This window comes from Macaca thibetana, chromosome 2, assembly GCF_024542745.1.
Source record: "Macaca thibetana thibetana isolate TM-01 chromosome 2, ASM2454274v1, whole genome shotgun sequence".
Lineage (NCBI taxonomy): Eukaryota > Metazoa > Chordata > Mammalia > Primates > Cercopithecidae > Macaca > Macaca thibetana.
Window position 1 is genome coordinate 172,148,813 of NC_065579.1, and position 25,323 is coordinate 172,174,135.

General features: G+C 40.7%; 1 long non-coding RNA gene across 2 annotated transcripts in view; it reads right to left on the reverse strand.

Moving 5' to 3' along the window:
* Positions 1-25,323, reverse strand: part of LOC126947860 (uncharacterized) — a 144,659-nt gene that overhangs the window by 107,737 nt on the left and 11,599 nt on the right. For both annotated transcript variants that reach the window (XR_007723227.1, XR_007723226.1), the window contains exon 2: positions 18,395-18,783. This is a non-coding gene — a long non-coding RNA (uncharacterized LOC126947860). The remainder of the gene's footprint in view (positions 1-18,394; positions 18,784-25,323) is intronic.

A 25,323-nucleotide genomic window follows, 5' to 3' on the forward strand; every position in this document is an offset into this window, starting at 1 on the left:
TAACCTGTTAGTCAGTTTGGGATTTGAACTGGGACTCCTGGCTCTAAGAATCATACTCTTAACCACTCTACTGTCTACCTCGAGACCTCATATGAAGTCCCTCATTTTTAAATATTAACACATTTTTTTACTTATATGCAGGTCAACCAAAACTTGTCCATGAGCTAAATATGATCCCTGAGCTAGCAATCTGCAAGCTCTGCCTTACAGTAACAGAAAAGAAAGGACAGCCCAACAGAGAGAAGCACCAGAGCAGAAGGCAGAGGATGAGGTTCATTCCTGCCTCTGCCTTACAGTGGACTTTGGGTAAATCATGTTACTTCTCTGAGCTTCAAAACCCTTACCCCCCAAATTACAATCGTGAGGCAGATTATCTCTAAAACATGCCACCTCCAACATTCTGTGAGCCTAAGAAGCTCAGGAGACATAGCAGATCAAATCAAGAGAGAGTATTAAAAATAGAGAGAGGATATCTATACAAGAAAGGGCCAAGGAGGTGGAACAGGTGAGAAGAAAAAGAGTAGGGGAAACAGCATGAAGAATGAGGAGACCCACAATGAAGAAAGCTCATGGATGATAAGACCAGATCAGTGCGTTCTTCTGAGATGCTACTAAATAAAGTAAAATGTAAATGAGATTATAGTTAAAAAATATTTGCATGTTTTTCTTCTTCAAATTAAAGTTAAATTTGAAGTTCATTAAAGTTCATGTCTGCAATCCCAGCGCTTCAGGAGGTTGAGGCAGGAGAATTGCTTGAGGCCAGGAGTTTGAGATAAGCCTGGGAAATACAGTAAGACCCCATCTCTACAAAAAAATTCAAACATTAGCTAGGTGTGGTGAGGCACGCCTTTAGTTATAGCTACTCAGTAGGCTGAGACAGGAGGATTGCATGAGCCCAAAGGTTCAGGCTGCAGTGAGCTATGATCATGCCACTACACTCCAGCCTGAGCAACAGAGCAATACCTCCAAACAATAAATAAATAAGTAATAAAATATAAGGTTAAGGAATTAAGACAACAAAGTCAAACAGATGACTAAAGATATGGCATAAACATGGAGCAGGCAATGTCAAATATAACTTGCTGCTAAGCTTAAGAAATCAGCAATAGGGTGTGGGAATTTGGGGAAGAAGTTTACAGGGAGTGAAAGAAAAATCCACATAAACATCCTGGCCAATCTCAGAAAAAAAATCTATGCCCTTCTAGCTTAGAATCAGGATCTGAAAATCCTTCACATGGGCAAAAATGTCTCCTGTCACTGAGCCATCGTTCTGAATTGCGCAGTTTTTCCTCAGAAATTGTTTTGGCAAGATGGAAATGAAATTGTGGGCTGAAAACCAGCCATGGAATGCTCAGAACTGAATTTATTCTGAGAATTTGTTGCTTTTTGAAATTCATTTGTCTGGAAACGTTTTGAAGCAAGCTGCCTGGAAACTGGGAGTTAAGCAGATGCTCCCCACCCACCCCAACATCCCTAATTGCCCAGGAAAGCCTATCCACTGCCTTCTGGGAATGAAGCAAACTCAAACATGTCTGAAATACACTAAAAACCAAGACTTCACCACTATGTGATATATGCGTGTAACAAAATTGCACTTGTGGGAAAGGGGTGGAAAGCTCCAATGATCATACGTCCTGTAAGAACAACAAGTTAACAACCATCTACACACACACACACACACACACACACATACACACACACAAATCACCTTTATAAGAACCAAAAACCAGGTGAGCCCTCACAGTACCTAGTTTTCACTTCATATCCCTGAAAGAGACACTGAAGAGGGTAGGAAAGACTCTTGAGTCCCCGAGGCCACCCCATCCCGTCTGCTAGCAACAGTCGCATGGTGTGAAGAAAGAATCTGTGCATTTGGAAGAGTTTAAGCATGACAATTGTGAGACTTTGCATTGAACTCAATCATGCCCTCTCACAGCAGAAAGCAAAACCAGGTTGAACTCAGCTGACGCCCACCCATGGAAAGAGTATTTAAACCAGTCCTAGCCAGAAGGGAATTACCCACTCCAGCAATTAGAACTTGACTTCTGGCAAGCCTCACCACCTCGGGCTAAAGTACTCCGGAGCTCTAAATAAACTTCAAAGGCAGTCTAGGACAGGAGTACTGCAACTCCTAGGCAAGTTCTAGTGCTAAACTGGGCTCACAGCCAGTGAATTTGGGGAGCACATGACCTAGTGAGACATCAGCTGGGCTGGCTAAAGTAGTGCTTGTATGACTCCTTCCCCAACCCCACGCTGCACAGTTCATGGCTCCAAAAAAGACCCCTTCCCTTCACTTCAGGAGAGGAGAGAGAGTAAAGAGAACTTTGTCTTGCACCTTGGATACCAGCTCAGTCACAACAGGATAAAGAACCAGTCAGAGTCATGAGGCCTCCTTTCCAGACCCTAGTTCTCAGATGGCATTTCTAGGCATACCCTGGGCCATAAAGGAAGCAGCAGTGTTAAACAAAAGGACCAAGTCCCAGCACGACCCATCACCTGCTGACTAAAGAGCCCTTGGGCCCTGAGTAACCAGAAGTAATACCCAGATAGTACCTGATGGACCTTGGGTAAGACTCTGAGACTCGCTGGCTTCAGGTGAGACTCAGCACATTCCCAGTTGTGGTGGTTACAGGGAGAGACTCCTGCTTGAGAAAAGCAGACAGAAAAGTAAAGGGTGCTTTGTCTCATACCTTAAGTGCCAGCTTGGCCATAGCGGGTAGAGCACCAGATGGGCTCTTGGGGTCGACAATTCTAGGCTGTGGCTCTTGGATGGCATTTCTGGACCTGCTCTGGGCCACAGAGAAGCCCAATGCCCTGCAGGGTGAGTCCCAGGGAAAGCAGCATTCACCACAAGTTGACTGAAGAGCCTTTGGGCCTCAAGGGAACATCAGCAGTAGCTTGGCAATACTCCTCATGGGTCTGTGGCAGTGGTGGCCACGAGGTGAGAATTCTCTGTTTGTAGAAAGAGGAAGGAGAAGTAGGAAGGACTGCATCTTGTGGTTTGAGTAACAGCTCTGCTACAGTACACTAGAACACCAAGTAGACTTCCAAGGCTTTTAACTCCAGCCCCTGGCTCCCAGATGGCACCTCTGGACCTGCCCAGGGGCATGGGGGAACTCTCTGCCCTGAAGGAAAGTACACAAGCCTGGATGGTTTCACCACCTGCTGATTATAGAGCCCTAGGACCTTGAGCAAACATAGGCAGTAGCCAGGTAGTGGTTACAGTGGGCCTTGGGTGAGACCTAGTGCTGTGCTGGCTTCAGGTCTGATCCACTGCAGTCCCAGGGGTGGAGGTCACAGGGATGTTTGTATCTCCTCACCACCACACACTCAAGGCAGCTCAGAAAAGAGAGAGACTCTGTTCGTTTAGAAGAAAGTAAGAGAAGAGAAAAACAGTCTCTGCCTGGTAATCCAGAGAATTCTTCCAGAGCTTATCCAAGAATATTAAGGCAGTACATCTATCAGTCTGCAAAAACCACAGTGTTAGTGGGCACAGGGTGCCCCCAATGCATGTATGGCTGAAACCACAACACCCAAATCCTTTCAAATACCTGGAAAGCCTTCCCAAGGCTGATTACAAACAAGTCCAGACTGCAAAGACTATAATAAATACATAAGTTTCCAATGCCTAGTCACAGATGAATATCCACAAGCAACAAGACCATCCAGGAAAACATGGCCTCACCAAATGAGCTAAATAAGTCACCAGGCACCAATCCTGGAGAAATAAAAATATGTTACCCTTCAGGCAGAGAACTCAAAATAAGTTTTGAGGAAATTAGAGATAATACAGAGAAGAAATTTAGAATTCTATCAAGTAAATTTAACAAAGAGATTGAAATAATTAAAAAGAATCAAGCAGATATTTTGGAGTTGAGAAATGCAATTGACATACTGAAGAATGCATCAGAGTGTTTCAATGGCAGAATTGATCAAACAGAAAAAAAGAATTAGTGAGCCTGAAGACAGGCTATTTGAAAATACATAGTCACGGTAGACAAAAGAAAAAAGAATAATAGAAAGCATGCCTACAGGCTCTAGAAAATAGCCTCAAAGGGGCAAATCTAAGAGTTATTAAGAGGAGGTAGAGAAATAGATAAGGGGAGAAAGTCTATCCGAAGGGATAATAATGGAGAGCTTCTCAAACCTAGAGAAAGATACCAATATCCAAGTAAAGGAAAGTTATCAAGCAGCAAGCAGATTTAACCCAAAGAAGACTACCTCAAGGCATTTAATAAACTCCCAAAGATCAAGAATAAAGAAGGGATCCTAAAAACAGCAAGAAAAAAGAAACAACATACAATAGAGTTCCAGCACATCTGGCAGCAGACTTTTCAGTGGAAACCTTATAGGTCAGGAGAGAGTGGCATAATATATTTAAGCTGCTGAAGGAAAATACTCTTCCCCTAAAATAGTGTATCTGGCAAAAATATCCTTCAAACATGAAGGAGAAATAAACACTTTCCCACATACAAAAATGCTGAGAGATTCCATCACTCAGACCTGTCCTGCAAAAAATGCAGACAGAAGGAAAAAGACATTAATAAGCAATAAGAAATTATTTGAAGATACAAATCTCACTGGTAATAGTATGCACACAGAAAAACACAGAATATTACAGAACTGTAATTGGTGAGTAAACCCCTCATCTTAAATAGAAGGACTAACCAGTGAACCAATGAAAAATAATAACTAAAACAATTTTTCAAGACTTAGTACAATGGAACAATAAGATGCAAATGGAAACAACAAAAGGTTAAAAAGTGGGGGGATGAAGCTAAGGTGTAGAGTTTTTATTAACTTTCTTTGTGCTTCTTTATTCATTTGTTTAAGCAAACAGTGCTAAGTTGTTATCAGCTTAAAATAATGAGTGACAAGATAGTGTATGCAAGCCTCATGGTAATGTCAAATCAAAACATACAATGGATACTCAAAAAATAGAAAACAAGAAATTAAATAATAGCAGCAGAGAAAATCTTCACTAAAAGGAACAGAGGAAAAAAAGGAAAGAGGGTAAAGAAAACCAGAAAACAAATAACAAAATGGAAGATATAAGCACTTATTAATAATGACATTGAATTTCAATGGGCTAAGCTCTTCAATCAAAAGATGGAGTGGTTGAATGGAATAAAAAACAATATCCAATGATCTGTTACCTATAAGAAACACATTTTACCTATAAAAATATACCAAGACTGAAAATAAAGGGATAGAAAAAAATTTCAAGCCAATAGAAACAAAAAAGAGCCACAGTAGCTATACTTAAACCACATTAAATAGATTTCAAGACAAAAACTGTAAAATAAAAGACAAAGATGATTATTACATAATGATAAAGGGGTCAATTTAGCAAGATGATTCAACGGTAAATATATATGCGTCCAACACTGAAGCACTCAGATATATAAAGTAAATATTATTAGAACTAAAGAGAGAGAGAGATCCCAATACAGTAAGAGCTGGAGACTTTGACACTACTTGAAGCACTGGACAGATCTGATGGAAAATCAACATAGAAACATTGAACTTAATCTACACTCTAGACCAAATGGACCTAATAGATATTTACAGAACCATACCTAATTTTTTAAGAGTTTATAGCATGAAGGGCTGTTGTATTTTGTCAATGGCTGTTTCTGCATCTATTAAGATAATCATGTGGTTTTTGTCTTTGGTTCTGTTTATATGATGGATTACATGTATTGATTTGCCTATGTTGAACCATCCTTGCATCCCAGGGATGAAGCCAGCTTGATCATGGTGGATAGACTTTTTGATGTGCTGCTGGATTCGGTTTGCCAGTATTTTATTGAGGATTTTTGCATAGATGTTCTTCAGGGATATTGGTCTAAAATTCTTTTTTGTTGTCTCTCTGTCAGGCTTTGGTATCAGGATGATGTTCACCTCATAAAATGAATTAGGGAGGATTCCCTTTTTCTATAGATTAGAATAGTTTCAGAAGGAATGGCACCAGCTCCCCTTGGTACCTGTGGTAGAATTCAGCTGTGAATCCATCTGGTCCTGGACTTTTTTTGGTTAGTAGGCTATTAAATATTGCTTCAATTTCAGAACCTGTTATTGGTCTATTCAAGGATTCGACTTCTTCCTGGTTTAGTCTCGGGAGGGTGTATGTGTCCAGGAATTTATCTATTTATTCTATATTTTCTAGTTTATTTGTTTAGAGGTGTTTATGGTATTCTCTGATGGTAGTTTGTATTTCTGTGAGATCAGTGGTAATATCCCCTCTATGATTTTTTTATTGTTTCTATTTGATTCTTCTCTCTTTTCTTCTTTATTAGTCTTGCTAGCAGTCTATCAATTTTGTTGATCTTTTCAAAAAAAACAACTCCTGGATTCATTGATTTTTTGAAGGGTTTTTTGTGTCTCTATCTCCTTCAGTTCTGCTCTGATCTTAGTTATTTCTTGCCTTCTGCTAGCTTTTGAATGTGTTTGCTCTTGCTTCTCTAATTCTTTTAATTGTGATGTTAGGGTGTCAATTTTAGATCCTTCCTGCTTTCTTTTGTGGGCATTTAGTGCTACACATTTCCCTCTACACACTGCTTTAAATGTGTCCCAGAGATTCTGGTACATTGTGTTTTTGCTCTCATTGGTTTCAAAGAATATCTTTATTTCTGCCTTCATTTCGTTATGTACCCAGTAGTCATTCAGGAGCAGGTTGTTCAGTTTTCATGTAGTTGAGTGGTTTTGAGTGAGTTTCTTAATCCTGAATTCTAGTTGGATTGCACTGTGGTCTGAGAGACAGTTTGTTATAATTTCTGTTCTTTTACATTTGCTGAGGAGTGCTTTACTTCCAACTATGTGGTCAATTTTGGAAAAAGTGTCATGTGGTGCTGAGAAGAATGTATATTCTGTTGATTGGGGGTGGAGAGTTCTGTAGATGTCTATTAGATCTGCTTGGTACAGAGTTGAGTTCAATTCCTGGATATCCTTATTAACTTTCTGTCTCGCTCATCTGTGTAATGTTGACAATCGGGTGTTAAAGTCTCCCATTATGGTTGTGTGGGAGTCTAAGTCTCTTTGTAGGTCTCTAAGGGCTTGCTTTATGAATCTGGGTGCTCTTGTATTGAGTGCATATATATTTAGGATAGTTAGCTCTTCTTGTTGAATCGATCCCTTTACCATTATGTAATGGCCTTCTTTGTCTCTTTTGATCTTTGTTGGTTTAAAGTCTGTTTTATCAGAGACTAGAATTGCAACCCCTGCTTTTTTGTTTCTTTGTTTTCCATTTGCTTGGTAGATCTTCCTCCATCCCTTTATTTTGAGCCTATATGTGTCTCTGCATGTGAGATAGGTCTCCTGAATACAGCACACTGATGGGTATTGACTCTTTATCCAATTTGCCAGTCTGTGTCTTTTAATTGGAGCATTTAGCCCATTCACATTTAAGGTTAATATTGTTATGTGTGAATTTGATCCTGTCATTATGATTTTGCTCATTAGTTGTTGCAGTTTCTTCCTAGCATTGGTGGTCTTTACAATTTGGCATGTTTTTGCAATGGCTGATACCAGTTGTTCCTTTCCATGTTTAGTGCTTCCTTTAGGAGCTCTTGTAAGACAGGCCTAGTGGTGACAAAATCTCTCAGCATTTGCTTGTCTGTAAAGGATTTTATTTCTCCTTCACTTATGAAGCTTAGTTTGGCTGGCTATAAAATTCTGGGTTGAAAATTCTTTTCTTTAAGAATGTTGAATATTGGCCTCCACTCTCTTCTGCTTGTAGAGTTTCTGCCGAGAGATCTGCTGTTAGTCTGACGGGCTTCCCTTTGTGGATAACCCGACCTTTCTCTCTGGCTGCACTTAACATTTTTTCCTTAATTTCAACTTCGGTAAATCTGACAATTATGTGTCTTGGAGTTGCTCTTCTGGAGGAGCATCTTTGTGGTGTTCTCTGTATTTCCTGAACTTGAAAATTGGCCTGCCTCACTAAGTTGGGGAAGTTCTCCTGGATAATATCCTGAAGAGTGTTTTCCATTGGTTCCATTCTCCCTGTCACTTTCAGGTACACCAATCAAACATAGATTTGGTCTTTTCACATAGTCCCATATTTCTTGGATGCTTTGTTCCTTTCTTTTTACTCTTTTTTCTCTAACCTTGTTTTCTCACTTTATTTCGTTCATTTGACCTTCAATGACTGATACCCTTTCTTCCACTTGATCAAATCGGCGACTGAAGCTTGTGCATGCATCATGTAGTTCTCATGCCATGGTTTTCAGCTCCATTGAGTCATTTAAGGACTTTTTTACACTGTTTATTCTAGTTAGCCATTTGTCTAATCTTTTTTCAAGGTTTTTAGCTTCTTTGCAATGGGTTCGAACATCCTCCTTTAGCTCGGAGAAGTTTGTTATTATCGATTGTCTGAAACCCTCTTCTCTTAACTCTTAAAATTCATTCTCCATCCAGCTTTGTTCCACTGCTGGCGAGGAGCTGCGTTCTTTTGGAGGAGAAGAGGTGCTCTGATTTTTAGAATTTTTAGCTTTTCTGCTCTGGTTTCTCCCCAACTTTGTGGTTTTATCTACCTTTGGTCTTTGATGATGGTGATGTACAGATGGGGTTTTGATGTGGATGTCCTTTTTGTTTGTTAGTTTTCCTTCTAACAGTCAGGACCCTCAGCTGCAGGTCTGTTGGAGTTTGCTAGAGGTCCACTCCAGACCCTGTTTGCCTAGATATCACCAGTGGAGGCTGCAGAACAGCAAATATTGCAGAATGACAAATATTGCTGCCTGATCCTTCCTCTGGAAGCTTCTTCTCAGAGGGGCACCTGGCTGTATGAGGTGTCAGTCAGCTCCTACTGGGAGGTGTCTCCCAGTTAGACTACTCAGGGATCAGGGACCCACTTCAGATCTCAAACTCCATGCTGGAAGAACCACTACTCTCTTCAAAGCTGTCAGACAGGAACGTTTAAGACATTTCTGCTGCCTTTTGTTCAGCTATGCCCTGTCCCCAGAGGTGGAGTCTACAGAGGCAGGCAGGCCTCCTTGAGCTGTGGTGGGCTCCACCCAGTTTGAGCTTCCCAGCCACTTTGTTTACCTATTCAAGCCTCAGCAATGGTGGATGCCCCCCATTGGCGGATGCCGCCTTGCAGTTCGATCTCAGACTGTTGTGCTAGCAGTGAGCGAGGCTCTGCAGGCGTGGGACCCTCCGAGCCAGGCACGGGATATAACCTCCTGGTGTGCCGTTTGCTAAGGCCATTGGAAAAGTGCAGTATTAGGGTGGAAGTGTCCCGAATTTCCAGGTACCATCTGTCATGGCTTCCCTTTGCTAGGAAAGGGAATTCCCTGACCCCTTGCACTTCCTGGGTGAGGCGATACCCCGCCCTGCTCTGTGGGCTGCACCCACTGTCTGACAAGCCCCAGTGAGATGAACCAGGTACCTCAGTTGGAAATGCAGAAATCACTCATCTGCGTCGCTCACACTGAGAACTGTAGACTGGAGCTGTTCCTATTCAGCCACTTTCAAATGCTTTACACTACTGTTTCACCTAGTCCTTTTGAAGAGCCTATGAAGTACATATAATTAATATTTCTACTTTATAGATAAGAAAGCCATGGTCTCAGGAGGTCAAGGAATTTGCTCAGCATCTCACAGACTCCAGAAAACCTGACTCCTGCGTGAGTGTGCTCAGGCACAATGCTATATTGCCACTCAGTACTTGGTGGTGTTTTTGTTTCTAAAATTAAACGACTGTACTAGGTAATCAGTAGTCATTCAGTAATTATTTATTGGTGTTTACTATGTTCCAAGCACTATTGTTTTTCCTGGAGACACAAATTCCACCCTCATGAAACTTATATGCCATTTCGACAAGGCAGACAATAAATATGACATAAGTAAATTACATTAAGAGGTGATGAGTTCAACTGGGAAAATAAGAACCAGGTAAATAAATGACAAGAGTGCTGAGGACACTGTACTCAAAACAGTATGGTCCAATTGAGCCTCATTGTGAAGGTGAGATTTGAGCAAGGTCTTAAAGAAGGTGAGAGATTGATTTGGAAGAGAATTCCAAGCAGATGGAAGATGTAGTGCAAAGGCCAAAAAATAGAAATGCACTTGATTTTTCAGGGGAATCAGGAGGCCAGAAAGGTTGGAGCAAGAACTAAGGTCAGTGATGTACCAAGGTGATGCAGGCCAATGTTATGCAGGGTGTTTAGGCCATTGTAAAGACTTTCTGTGGTGACTCAGAACCTCCACAGCTGTGGCTCTTCTCAGCTTCTCAGTAAAACTCTGATTTTACTCTGGAGGAAATGGGGATTATTAGAGAGTTTTAAGTAGAGAGTGGTATGGCAAACCTGCATTTTAAAAGAATCTCTTAAAATACTGTTAGCAAAATAAAAGCTGAAGCAGGGAGAACAATTAGAGGATGTTGCAATAATTCAGATGAGGGATGATTGATGAGAGGAGGACTGGATGGCAGCAATCAAGGTGGTAAAAGTTTGTTGGGTTCTAGATGTATTTTAAGGATAGAGCCACAAGGATTTTCTGATAGATGGGACATTGAGTGTGACAGAAAGAGAAGTGTCTAGAAAATCTCCAATGTTTCAGATCCAAGCAGCTGGACAAATGGAAATGCCATTAACTAAGAAGTCAATGACTGTAGTGAAGCCAGTTTTGTTTGTGGTGTATTTGCATAGGTGTGGGAGAAGATGACGGTTTTGGCTTGGGACATGCCAAGTTTGAGATATCTATGAGGTATTTAACTAGACATAACAAGTAGGCAGATGGATATGTAAGTCTGGAATTCAAGGAAGTTCAGGCTGGAGATGTGATTTGTCAGTAGCTAGATAAATAATCCATGGGTCTGAACGAGATCATCAAGTAAGTGAGTGCAGAGAGCTCTGGAGCACTCCACTGTCACTAAATTAAAAAAAAAAAAAAAAAAATCCAGGAAGCATATGAGAAACCAGCAGGAGAGTGAAATAAATAATGAGAAAGGAGGTAAACCAAAAAAATACAGTGTCCTGGATGTTAATAAATAAAGAAATAGGAGGGAGTGATCAACTGTATCAAGTACTATGGATAGGTCATTAAAATTGGCCTTTGAATCTAAGCATGTAGAGGCTGTTGCTAACTTCAACAAGAGCAGTTTCGGTAGAGTAAGTAAAAACGAGGTTGAGTTGCATTTAAAAGATTGGGAGGAGAGAAACTGTAAGTATAGAAATACTACAAAAGGAAAAAAGAATACATTTCAGCAGTTTAGGTAAAAAGGAAGGTAAAATGTGCTAGTAGGGAGAGGAAAAAGTAGGATCAAGAAAATGTTTTTTAGGGTGGGTGACACAATACCATGCTTTTTGCTGATAGGAATGATATAGTAGAGAGGGGTAATTAATGATATAGAAAAGAGAGGAGATGTACACAAGAGAAAAAACTTACTGGAGATACTTCCTTGAGTATCAAGTTGGGATGGAATCCGGTGCCTAAGTGGAGAGGTTGGCCTGTACATAATAAAATGGATATGTCATCTATGGTAACAAGTGAAAAGACAGGATATAAGGAAACATGTCCTGATAGCTGAATAAATAAGGTGTGGGAATTTTGTGGAAATTCTAATTTGATGGTTTCAATTTTCTTATTGATTTAAAAGACAAAATCTTCAGTGAAGAGGGAGCATTGGGAGACAGCATTCAAGTATTGAAGACTAGTTCTGATCCTCCAAGAAGCAGGTATCAAGATAGAAGTAGATACAAAAGAGATTCACTGGGGAAACATCCATGAATAATAATGGGGGAGAAAGCAAGAGATGCGGAAAGAGTCTTCAAACTTCAATCCAAATCTCCCAGCTTTGAAATAAGAGAGGAAGGAGAAAGAGACTTAGACTGAAGTACAATTCTGAAAATGTCTCACCAGGCCAATGAAGTGTCCCAAAGCAAAGGATCCCATTAAAGCAGTCTCATGTTGGATAGGAGTGGCCTGGTTCTAGTACTCCCACCAATCACTGGCTGGGAGAAGTCCAGGGGAAAAATGGCCTTCGTATGAATGCCACAGTAAACCCAAATGTGCAGCAGCTAGAGGCTGTCCATCACCTGTGCCCCACAGATACTCTCAGTAGGAGATCTGAGTGACATACCTCCATGACTACCATGAGGTTGGAGGAGAGAGGAGAAAGTATAAAACAATCATCTGGAATAGAGGGCAAGTGAATGGCTAAGAAAATGTAGTCTTTTCTCAGTCAGCACTAAGGGCCTCTTGATAGAAAGGTTCCTGACCCAGTGGCTGTGTTTTTGCCCGGGTGTATGAAGTTGCTCAGATTCAGGGGCAGAGTACGCAGAAAATGGGTTTTAATCAGGATTGAGGTTCTGTCAAGTTATAATAAAGCAAGAGAGGGGCTTGAGGTATTTGAGGCTGTATACATGGGAGTGAGTAATAATTGACATGGAATTTAATCTGGATAAAGAAAGAAATAAAGACATAAGGAATAATAAATAGTGAAAAGGTAGAAGAACCAATACACTGAAATCCATGCTGGAATCAAGGGATAGATGGAGTTCAGGTACTAAAGAGAGTTAGCTAGAAATGTAGGGCACTAGAGAAAGAGATCAGAGGGTGGCATATATAAAATTGAGATTATGAAGGGGTTGCAGCCATTGGGAATAATAAGGCCTAGGATATTACCAGGGAAATGAGTAGTTAAGGTAGAATACAGAGCAATATCATCTTTGTAGGGCAGTTCCATAAATGGAAAAGGCCAGTGTTGAAGGAATCATTTGTGTCATGATTTTTGTTGAAATCACCAAGAATTGAGACAGGAATAGTATTGAAGAGTGTAATAAAGAGCCAGTAGCTAAATTCATCCAGAAACAAATAATCCAAGGACCAGAGATGAAGAGGAGCAGAAGGTATAGTTTGATGAAGTGAGACTCAAAGTTCGAAGAGTTTAGGGTAGAATGGAAGAAGAACAGTCTGAAAATGGTAGTAAGAAACAAGGAGGGGCACCTAACCCATATCTAGACTCAGTGGAACTAGAGTTTCAAGAAGGGGAAAAAAAAAAATGTCACCAAAGGAAAGGGCTACAGGGGAAGTAGGATCCTCAAAAAAGATCTTGGTTTTAGTAAGAGCAGGAAGGTAAACAAAATTGTATCAGGTCCAATCAGAAGAAAATAACCCACATCAGACAGTTTATTTTACTCAAAGAATTGGTATATTAATAAAAGTTACTGGAAGAGTTGAGAAGCCCAGTGAGGTACAGTAAAGAATACTCAGAGATTAACAAGAGTAGAAGGCCACTGTCAGTGATTTGTCTGGAAAGCCCAGAGAAGGAGCAGACGGTTCCATGCCCAGGAGCTCAGCCACCTGGCAGGACCTGGAACCAAATGGAAGCTGGGACCACAGAGGAAGTTCATCCAGAAGGAATGAGAACGAAAGAGAAGACACTGCGAGAGGCTCATGTGGAGAGGATGTGGAGGAATGCCCTGTTTCTCCTTTGCCACCACTCGTTAATGTTCCACCAGTGCTTTCTATTTTCTGAGCCTAGATGGCAGCCAGGTGACAACGGAGCTTTTGACGAGCTCTGTCACCTGTAATAGAGAGCAGAGGAGAGGAAAAGTGGGAAATGGACCTGAAAACAAGCAGGCAAATGATGAGCACAGGAATCCAAACAGCTGGTGCTACAAAGGTTTGACTATGATGTTCCATGAGTCCCTGAGGGTCCAATGGAAAGATTTCAGGAGTTGGGGAGGGGTTGGACATGGTACAAAATTGGTATGTGCAGAATCACATGAAAAGCATGGAAGATAAAGGGGGAACAGAAGAAGTCTTGGACTTCTTACAGCAACTGAAACAAACAGGAGTCAAGAAAACAATGAGATTGGTCCTAGTGAGCTGCAAACAGATGGCATCAGGGAGAACTGGGGATCTGTGCTTTACTATTTTTTGGCATTAATGTTAGAAAAGGCCTGCACACATATGTAAGTCAAGAGAGAAGACGCTATGGAAAGTAACAGAGATGGATAACAGCAGAAAAAAGAAGAGAAAAGATTAAAAGAAGAAAGAACAGCTAATCAAGTGTAGGAAGCATCTTAGTCTCCAAATTCTGATATGTTAGAAATACAGCTTTATTTGTTTCAGAAACCAATCCCTTTCTTGAGTCCCTATCCCATTGAGGTAGTAGAAATGTAACCTAATTCTCTCCAAGTTTTATTTCCATCTAAATTCTTCAATCTTACCTAGTGCTAAGGTATGTATGTGTGTGTGGTTGACATGCATGTGTGTCGCTAGTGTGTGTGTGCATATGTGTGTGATGGGAGTGGACAACTGAAGGAACACTTGCATTTGAACCTCAGAGTCATCTCACACTGGCATCTGCTGTCCCATCTCAGATCACACCTCCCCCTCAGTGGCTGGTCCATCTGGGCGCCTGAAAAAAATGTCCTTGGTTTCCACCTGCACAGTCCCTTCAGGAACTCCTTCTCCACCATTCTTGGATGCAAAGATGTCATTTGCTGCTCCCTCATAATAATGTGGTGTGAGAAACTCTAGGAGCTGTCTAACATCCCATCTGGTTAGAGCCGCATGGCAGAGCCATTTTCCCTTCTCTCACCAGCTGCTCTGAAGAGAAATGAGGCATAGGCTCTCTCCTCAGATCCCCCATGCTATCTGGAATTATTGCCAAAGCCTCCAGGTTGGCACAGGACATTTTTCAGGAACCCCCTGAGCTTACTTGCCTTTTCTCATTTATTTCTTATTCTGATAGCCCAAGGAATCCTTCCTCGTTGGGGAGGCCATCCATGAGAAGTTTTCCTCCCTATTTTCCAAGCCACTTCTGTCTTGGCCTCACTCCTGTTCTAAGCCCTAATGAAGAAACGAAAGCACCAACAAAGCTTTTTCTCTCTCCTGAGGCAATACATATGGGCTAGTTATTTACATGGAGGCAAGTAAGAGACAAAGAGGAGAAAGTACCATAGGAAAAAAAAAGCCATAGGATAGTTTTTCAAAAATATTACACCTTCCAGAATCCAAGAGAAGGTAGCAGCAGGCTGGTCTAAGCATCACACAAGAGCGGGAGGAAGCCTAAGAGTAAAGAAACATTTTGAGTTGGAGATTACAATTCATACTAAATGGTTCTATTTTCTTAAACATTTCCCTTTTCATGGGACGAGCTTCTCAGTCAGGAAAAAGATGAGATACTTTCTGGGAGTAAAATGAGGCAGAATTGAAGACTGTTTACTAAGGACAATCAGCTCTGTTAGCCCTTTGAACCATTAACACATGGGTTTCTCACAACAGGTAAAGTTGTCATCACGATTCCCTTTTACAGATTACAGAATGAAGGGCTGGGGATTCATCCAAAGTCACATGAACTGGTGGGGGTGCTGTGAAGGCTTGAGGTGAGTGGAAACATGTATTCCCATCAACTCCGGGCTTCCTTCTTCTCTCATGACTGAGCTTTAAAACGTAACTTATCTTCAAGTGTATAAAACTCTCCAATCAGTGATTTAAGAAAAAAATGTCCTGTGACATTGACAGGAGTTGTTGCCTGCCTGAGAAAATGAAACCAGGACATGACTCAGCATGGAAAAGTGGGAAGTGATTTTGTGGGAACATTATCTCCTACAGTAACCAATTTTGCTGGGGCTTCGATTTGCTAATGAGCAATACTTCTGCAGAAACATACATATTTTCATCGTATAACTCCTAAGAGCATGTGCACCTGCCTCCTGGGGCAGGCTGGCACAGGCACATTCTTATGCCGGAATCTGTGTCCCAGGGGTCAAGTGGGATGTGTGGAATACATTTCTAAAGCAGCCTGAAGCAGAAAGAGCCAGAGCTGTGTAATTGTTCAGTCTTCGGAGAGCACCAAAAAAGCAGGCACTGGAAGCAGAGTTTGGTCATCAAGTATAGAGCAGAGAGGACACCAGAGGCAAGGTCTGCAAGTCCAAAGCAGGTATAAGTAGCACAGAACTGAAAATAATAGTCTAGGGGAAGCTTAGCCCTCCAGTCTTTACAAGCAGTCAGCAAGTGATATTAGAAAAGAAATAGTTATGCTTTAAATACCATCCCCCATGCAAATATTTCTTTTTTTAACTTCATTTTTTAATAAAAATGGGTTATAATAGGCAAATGATTTTTTTTTTTTTGAGACAGGATCTCACTCTGTTGCCCAGGGTGGAGGCAGTGGTGCTATCATGGCTCACCACAGTGGGGCTCAAGCATTTCTCCCACATCCACCTCCAGAGTAGCTGGGACTACAGGTGTGAACCACCACATCTGGCTAATTTTCATTTTCATTTTTATTGTAGAAATAGGATCTCACCATGCTACTCAGGCTTGTCTCAAACTCCTGGGTCCAAGCAATCCTCCCACTTTAACCTCTCAAAGTGCTGGAATTATAGGCATGGGCCACTGCACCCAGCCAGACACATGATTTTTAATCTGATATTTTTCTTCATATATTATGAATGTTTTACCTTTTCTTTCTTTTTCAATCTACATCAGTTTGGTTTTTGCTATGACTGCTCCCTTGTCTGCCCTAATAAGGGAAACAAGAGGTACAATCATTGCTAAATCTAAGACCACCTCCAGCCTTGGCTTACTTTTATCTCCCTTGGCCACTTCTTCCATAATCAAACATCCATCCTTTGACTTTCTCAATATGCCTTTATCCTGGTTCTCATCTATTTCTAACTGTTCCTTCTGATCTCCTTCTTAGTCACTCTCTTCTGATAACCCTTGAATATAAAGACCAGATCCTTCTCCCTTTCTATTTTATTTTACTCACCACCTCTGCATTTCGATGCATATATTCAAATATTTGGCCCTATCCTCTCCTGACTTCTGGACTCTTATTCAGCCTGGATTTCCCACTGACTCGTTAAACTCAACATGCCCAAAGCAGAATTTCTTATCTCTTCTTCCTTCTCGAATATGAGGATGTCTTTCTTTCAGCTTGGAGGCAACAATCATCACAGTGCCCTCTTGCCTCTTCACCTTAGTAACATCAGTAACCACAGAGTTGATATTTGTGGAACTCAAATGCTATGTTAACACTTTACAGACATTTTTTAGTTCTCTCAAGAAATCTATGAGGTAAGTATTATCATCACCCTTACTTTACAACAAGGAAACTAAAGCTTAGGAAGGTGAAGAAACTTGCTCAAGGACACCCAGCAAACAAGTGACAGATCTAAATGTCAGACATAAAAATGTGTCTCCATACCCCAGAGATCATGCTCCTAGTAGCCCCACACACTCTCATAAAAAGACTCACTAAGTCTGGTTGTGAAAAATGAATGTTTAAAAATGTGAGAAAATAAAATTCAAAATATAAACATTGATTAAGAAGAAAAGCACGTTGTTTATTCAAGTGTAAGTGTCCATCTGGATCAACCTGGCTGGCTCAGCTTGGCAGTCAGTTCTGATTTCTTCTTGCCACAGTCTTGTCTCTTTTGAAAGCTAGACCACACTGAGCAGACCCTTTGTCCTAGGGAGACCTGGCTTCCAGATCCTGTAGGATCTTCAGCTTCTTCCAAATGCTGCTTATTAGAATTAACCTCACATCTTTGAGGAGGTAGACTCCCCTTTTGTTCTGAATTGACCCTCTGAGCCCAGCCACATTCCCTACAATAAGAAAAGCACTTCCCTAACTTAAAACCAAGTTTCAGACCTCTCTGAAACTACTCGCTCCTCTTCCTCTCTCTAAATGACTCAACTGGAAGTTCTGACATTTCCATAACCCATTCTTATATGTGTGATTTGGTACCGAATGCTATGTTAGACTAAGTGATTCCCAAGGCTGGTGCGACCCCTTAGTAAAGACCAACATTACCCATCTCCCATAACCCAGGCTGTTGTCATAGCCTGTCTAGTGGTTCTGTGGCCAATTTCATCATCCTTTGACCCAATCTGGGTTTGTCAACTCCCACCCAATCCCCACCCCATTCCTGCCCTCATCCCCAAGGCCTAGAAGACTTTTTAATGATTCCTTCAGCTTTTTAAGACACTGTCCCTTCACCAAACTTTCCCAGGATATATTCTTGTTCTCAACTCATTTGCAGGGCAGTGATCTGTATAGTTTGTTTTGTTTATACAAACATTTATTGAATACCTGCTATTATGCCAACCACTGTACTTTGAGATTGTGCTGAAGTTAAACAATGAGAAACAATCCCTGAATTCAAGGAAATGTTAGTCCATGTGCAGAACCAATAAGCACACAAATTATACAAGGCAGTGAACCAAATGCTCAGTCAAGTCTGAGAATGGAGCCTCCAAGCTGAAATATTAGTGTTTAGAGCAGAGGTCCTGTGGGCACTATACCTTTAAGGTTCCTAAAGACAGGAAATGAATCTTGTTTATTATTCTACCTCAACCTCTAGCAAGTACTTCAGTACACAGAGCCAGTGCTCAATAAATAGTTGTTAAATGAATAATTGCATCTACTTACAAATTCCGGGTGATCTCAGTTACATTACGCAGGTTTCACAGAGGCAGACCAGGTAAATGAGAGTACTCTTAAATTGTATCCCAGCAGTGCAGTTCAAGAGAAAGAATTCTAATGTTGGGCTGGTCCTGAAATCAATGAAACATGCGATTTCTCCTAGCAGCCCCATCTGCCCACATGACTTATCTCTATTGAATATATCCGACAGATCCTCAGGTTCAACTGGGTACTTGAGCCTGCAGTCTTTTGCAACTTGTTTGAAAACTTCCAGAAGCAGAAGATTCACTCTCCATGGGGCTCAGTGCAGCTCAGACAAACCTTGACGTCCTTCTTTTTGATGAGATGACATGTGTCTTCCTGAAACCTCCACACATTTGCCCTAGGTTTGGTCCCTGAAAACACAAAGAACAAATATGATACTTCTTCCAAAGAATAGTTCCTCCTCAGATACATGGAGGTTGAAACTCATTGAACCTTCTCTTGGGCTGCCTAAAACTGTCCTCAATGTTACCAACTATCCTTCACTTTCTGAGTCCCCTCATGATCTTGACTAGTCTCCATTAAACACACCCTTAATTTCTCACATCATTTTTTGAGTTTAGTATCCACAATAGAAGAATAGAATATAGTACTCCAAGTAACACCTGATATCAACATAGAGAAGACAAGTGCTATCACCTCCTCTACTCTAGATATTATGTCTTAATTAACATGGCCTACAATCATATTAAATTTTTATCCCAATCATAGCACATTTCTGATTTATGTTGTGTTTACTATCAAATACATTTTCATATAAGGTATTGCCAAGTTGTATCTCTTCATCTAGGCATTGTACAGTTGATTTTTGACCTAAGGGAGGGGTTTTTCACTTTTTCCCTATTACATTTTATCACGGTAGATTCAACTTATAATTCTAGTAGATCTCTTTAAGGTCCTAAGTCTGTCTTTCAACAACTTCAATATTTTTTCCCAGTTTAAGTTAATTCATTTATCAATTTTAAATGGGTAATTTATTGAGTGCTTCCTGGGTGCTGGACATTGCTCTAAGCACTGAGGATTCAACAGTGAACAAGACGGACAAAGCTCCTCTTTGTGTGGAAATCACAAGTGTTAGGGTACAGGTAGGAGAAGGGCTGGGAAAGGGGGCATTGTGAGGTGAGGAAAGAGAACAATTCCCTTTGCCACCTCCCGATGCCCTCATGAGATGGGCATGCCTTCTATATGTTAGATGTTTAATAAGAATTAAACTGATCTCGCTCTCCAAGTTGAGAAAAACACTGGGTATGTTCTCCTGACCAGCTACATTTCTCAGTTTTCTACAGGAATGCCCACTGAGAACCTGGCATCAACAGTATGTGGCACTTTCTTGGTTTTCATCCAAGTACTTACTCAGGTGCCCTAAGAAAACCTTTCATAATCCCCTTGGGAATATAACTGGTCTGACTCACTTCACCAGTCTGAGGTACAAACACATTCATATCTATTTGATTTTTCTAATTTGTCTATTAATCCCAACTAGTTCTCCTAAGAGAACTGCATACCAAGGGAATACAGATAAAAGCTGTCTTCATAAAATCCAAAGGCTCCTGGGATCCTTCCCTCAACATAACAGATGCCTCTGTTCACATAACTAAAGGGAACTTATGATTGTTCATGGAGGTATAAAAATATAAGAGAAAGATAATTTGCTATCTTCACTTCTGTATTTAGAAGAGGCTAGAATATTAATTTTAAGTACACTAATCCTATTAGCAGTTAGGGGAGGGATGGCACTTCTTCATAAGAGATCAATTTGAAAAAAAAAATACAAAAGGCCCTAAGCATTTCCAGGCAGAGGCTTTAAAAGCCCTGGCTTATGTACATAATAAAGATGAAAAAGGTAGAGAGGTAAGAGACCTAGAAATCAGATCGACTTTTCCAGCAGGCAAAGGAGGAAAATGCTCTTCTCTTTTTTCATGGTTTCTATTTTTCTTTTCTATTTTAACTTCGGAAAAAGAAGTCAAGTCTGAGGGAAGAGAGACTGCTGAGCTGGAATAAACTGCAGAAGCTGGGTTAGAAGACAATGAGCTGGCCAAAAATACAATACATTTTTAAATTTCAGCTTTCCAAACTAGTCTTGACATCTCACCCCAGGCACTGGCAACCTATCCCATATCCAGCTACAGGCAGCCTGCTGGGGAATTTCAGTGCCACATGAGCCATTCACCTGCCCTCGGCAAGATACGCTCCCTCACCTTCCTACCTCCTTCTTACCAGCCTGGTCCTGCAGGCACCCAGGGGCTGGCACTCCACCAGGCCATTCCTCCAAACAAAGTCAGCCTTTCACCAATGGTCCCAAGTGCAAGATTCCCCTTCCTACACACTCTAGGCATCGGCACATCCTCATGCCTTATCCGATCTTGGTTATCAAACTCTAGATGGAAAAAATGAAACCCAGTTCATTTATACCTTAGAAAAGAGTTTGTTAACCAAAACACATTTCTCAGAAGTGGAATATGACTTACTAGGCTTTATATTATTCCATATTAATTTTTCTCCATCTAACTACCAAAAGTGAAAAACACAGGACATCCACATGACTCATTTGAATGCAACTGCACCCCTGTGTTAGCAAGTGACTTGCACCAATGCCATGGGGCTCAGTCAGAACAAAGAGTCACCACTTAGAGGAGGTGAGGTTTGACCAACAAATTCTTTAGACCCTGATAGTCAGGGCAAGGGCTTCTGCTGCATATAATAAGAATGATAATAATGTTAAAAGTAATAGCAGCAGCTAATATATACACAATTAAACAATGTACATTACATGGATCATCTCATTTCATACACGCAACAATCCTTTACAATTATACCAATTCCACAAAGCAGGGAATTTCTGTTTTAACTAGTCCTTCAAGAGGCAATGACTTTACCCCAGTGTTCTACTCTTAGGACCGGAAGGATGAGACTTTGCGACCAGAAAGACCCATCATTAGAGTGGGCAGCTCCTTCCTTCCTCATGCCACACCCACAGGCAGCTGCCTTCCCTTTCCTGCAGCAGACAGGTCCCATCATATTCCACAGATGCAACAAAATGATTTCATCTTGCTTTCAGCAATTACACGAAGAGGCATATGACTAAATCAGCCTATTATCCTCATTTCTCAACAGCCCCCACAATATTGCATTTATAAAATTTTGGTGTCATGACCTTCAAAACACATTGGTATTGTGACGTTCCTAGAATGATCCTTTAGAGTCACAGATACTTATTAAAACAAAGACCATGTTGTCTGGTAATAAAAGCTAAGGGAGGGTATGAGAATTTATTCTCCAGGTTAACAAGGACAAGATAACCCTGAGCATGTATCCACAAGTACGATGCTGTGTGGAACACTCCCTTACCAAACTCTTCCCTGCATAGTAACCCTCAAGAGAAGCCTGAAATGTCTTCTTATTGTTATGCTTCTGCATGTGCACTTGTATTACCAATAATACCCTGTCAATGCATTGAGTTTGTTTGCTGTTTATTTCCTAACAAGAAAGTGTTCATGGTATGAAGTAGAGAAGGAGTATTTTCATGGGATAGGCATTTTGGAGAAGAAAAAAAGCAAATGAGAGAAGTGGGGAAATGCTTTCAGTGAAGGTGTTTGCCTTGATTCACATTTCTTCCAGAATTTGATTTCTTTCTCATTACAAAGGTTGGATTTTGAAAGTCTTTGTTACCCAATGAGTTTAAGAGGTGCTTAGAGGCATCTGAAAGCAGAGCCTTGGCCAAGTAGGTGGCCTATTCTTGCTCTACCACTCACATTTCTATTCCTTTCACCTTTCACATTGGCAGTGAGAGGTTAATATCTGCAAGGTAAAGCACTAAGCAAAATTTAATGCCTGAAGACTCCCTTAGCCTTTGATAATTGTTAATTCTTTGGCAATAAGAACGTTTACATCTTTCTCATCCCCAGGCCCAGCACAGTGGCTGGCACTCAGAGAGCAGATGATTATTTGGTGAATTTACTTGAGTCAAAATGAACACCCAACCAACTCATGAGCCTGCCAAGGAAGAGGAGAAGCTCTTTGGGACAAAGAGGTAACAGATCAGACCAAGTGGTAACAGATCCCACAGAACCATAAGCTTCTTCCAAAGCTGCCCCAAAGCAGTATAAGGAGAATGTTATTAATTAATAAATCCAGATATGATAAACTTATTTCTCTAAACACAAGAGAAAATATATTCCCCAAAATCAGAAAATAGAAAACAAAGCAACATGAATCTACCAAGAAAAGGTTAACAGTTAAGCACTTTGCTGCTGAACTTGGGTTATTGTAGACGGACGATGTTAGTATATGAGGTAAACATACAGATTTTTGTTACTAGATTTTTCAGAGCTGATTTAAATAGAAACCAATAAGATATCTGGAATCTGGAAAACTTGTGTGTTCCACTGGCAGCAGTAAATCTAATCTTTTGGTTTTGGTTTATTTCATTCTTAATTTTACATAATGTAATTTTTATCATTCTGAATTTTAAAATAATGAGAGTTGAAGCAAACAACAGTCCTGATGACTTCCCTCTACAAGCCTCCCACTTTGAGGAAACTATCTTCTTTCACTGGAGCAAAAGCACATACTTTCATACTTTTTCTTTCTTTCTTTTTTTTTTTTTTTTTTTTTTGCATACCCTTCCTCAGACTTAAATATGAAATGTATGGGAGTTCTTCCTCACTGTAATAGTCAAGCAAAAATATAAACCAGTTAATGCTCTTTGTGTTTGCCCTCCCTCCTCACTCCCACAGTCACTTTGCAATACCAGGTCCTCATCACCTTAAGTTTTTTTCTAAATAAGACTTTTGATAGCCTCATCCTCCCCATCTCCAGCCCAGACTTCTCCCTTAGACTGCTTCTGCTTACCTGTAATTTCCTTAAGGGCAGGCACCATATTTATTCATTTGCATTCCAAGCACTCTGTGCACCGTCTAATACACAGTGAGTTTTCTTTAAACGATTGATAATTGAGGGAATGGATAACCAAGCTGGCTTCCTAAATATAACTCATTGCATTATTCCACTGCTGAAATCTTGTTAATGGCTGGCTACCACCTGCCTCATCAAAATAGAGTTGATGGCATTATTACATATTTCCTATTTGTGAATTCACCTACTTGCTAAAATTTCTCTGTAATCCCAAAATCAACACTCAAGTGCTTTCAAGGTCACTCATGGGCATGTGCAGAGCAGCAAATTTTGAGTCACCCAATGTGCATGTTCCTAGCTGAGGCTGAACAGGGCAACGCTCTGCCTTCTTGTTTCAGCTCTCAGACGTTAAACAAGTGTCCCTCATAAACAAATGGAAGAACATACCATGCACATGGATAGGAAGAATCAATATCGTGAAAATGGCCACACTGCCCAAGGTAATTTATAGATTCAATGCCATTCCCATCAAGCTACCAATGAGTTTCTTCATAGAATTGGAAAAAACTGCTTTAAAGTTCATATGGAACCAAAAAAGAGCCCACATCTCCAAGACAATCCTAAGTCAAAAGAACAAAGCTGGAGGCATCATGCTACCTGACTTCAAACTATACTACAAGGCTACAGTAACCAAAACAGCATGGTACTGGTACCAAAAGAGAGATATAGAACAATGGAACAGAACAAAGTCCTCAGAAATAATACCACACATCTACAGCCATCTGATCTTTGATAAACCTGAGAAAAACAAGAAATGGGGAAAGGATTCCCTATTTAATAAATGGTGCTGGGAAAATTGGCTAGCCATAAGTAGAAAGCTGAAACTGGATCCTTTCCTTACTCCTTATACGAAAATTAATTCAAGATGGATTAGAGACTTAAATGTCAGACCTAATACCATAAAAACCCTAGAAGAAAACCTAGGTAATACCATTCAGGACATAGGCATGGGCAAGGACTTCATGTCTAAAACACCAAAAGCAATGACAACAAAAGCCAAAATTGACAAATGGGATCTAATTAAACTAAAGAGCTTCTGCCACTCCGAAAGAAACTACCATCAGAGTGAACAGGCAACCTACAGAATGGGAGAAAATTTTTGCAATCTACTCATCAGAAAAAGGGCTAATATCCAGAACCTACAAAGAACTCAAACAAATTTACAAGAAAAAAACAAACAACCCCATCAAAAAGTGGGCAAAGGATATGAACAGACATTTCTCAAAAGAGGACATTCATACAGCCAACAGACACATGAAAAAATGCTCATCATCACTGGCCATCAGAGAAACGCAAATCAAAACCACAATGAGATACCATCTCACACCAGTTAGAATGGCGATCATTAAAAAGTCAGGAAACAACAGGTGCTGGAGAGGATGTGGAGAAATAGGAACACTTTTACACTGTTGGTGGGATTGTAAACTAGTTCAACCATTATGGAAAACAGTATGGCGATTCCTCAAGGATCTAGAACTAGATGTACCATATGACCCAGCCATCCCATTACTGGGTATATACCCAAAGGATTATAAATCATGCTGCTATAAAGACACATGTACATGTATGTTTATTGCGGCACTATTCACAATAGCAAAGACTTGGAATCAACCCAAATGTCCATCAGTGACAGATTGGATTAAGAAAATGTGGCACATATACACCATGGAATACTATGCAGCCATGAAAAAAAGATGAGTTTGTGTCCTTTGTAGGGACATGGATGCAGCTGGAAACCATCATTCTCAGCAAACTATCGCAAGAACAGAAAACCAAACACCACATGTTCTCACTCATAGGTGGGAACTGAACAATGAGATCACTTGGACTCGGGAAGGGGAACATCACACACCGGGGCCTATCACGGGGAGGGGGGAGGAGGGAGGGATTGCATTGGGAGTTATACCTGATGTAAATGACGAGTTGATGCATGCAGCACACCAACATGGCACAAGTATACATATGTAACAAACCTGCAC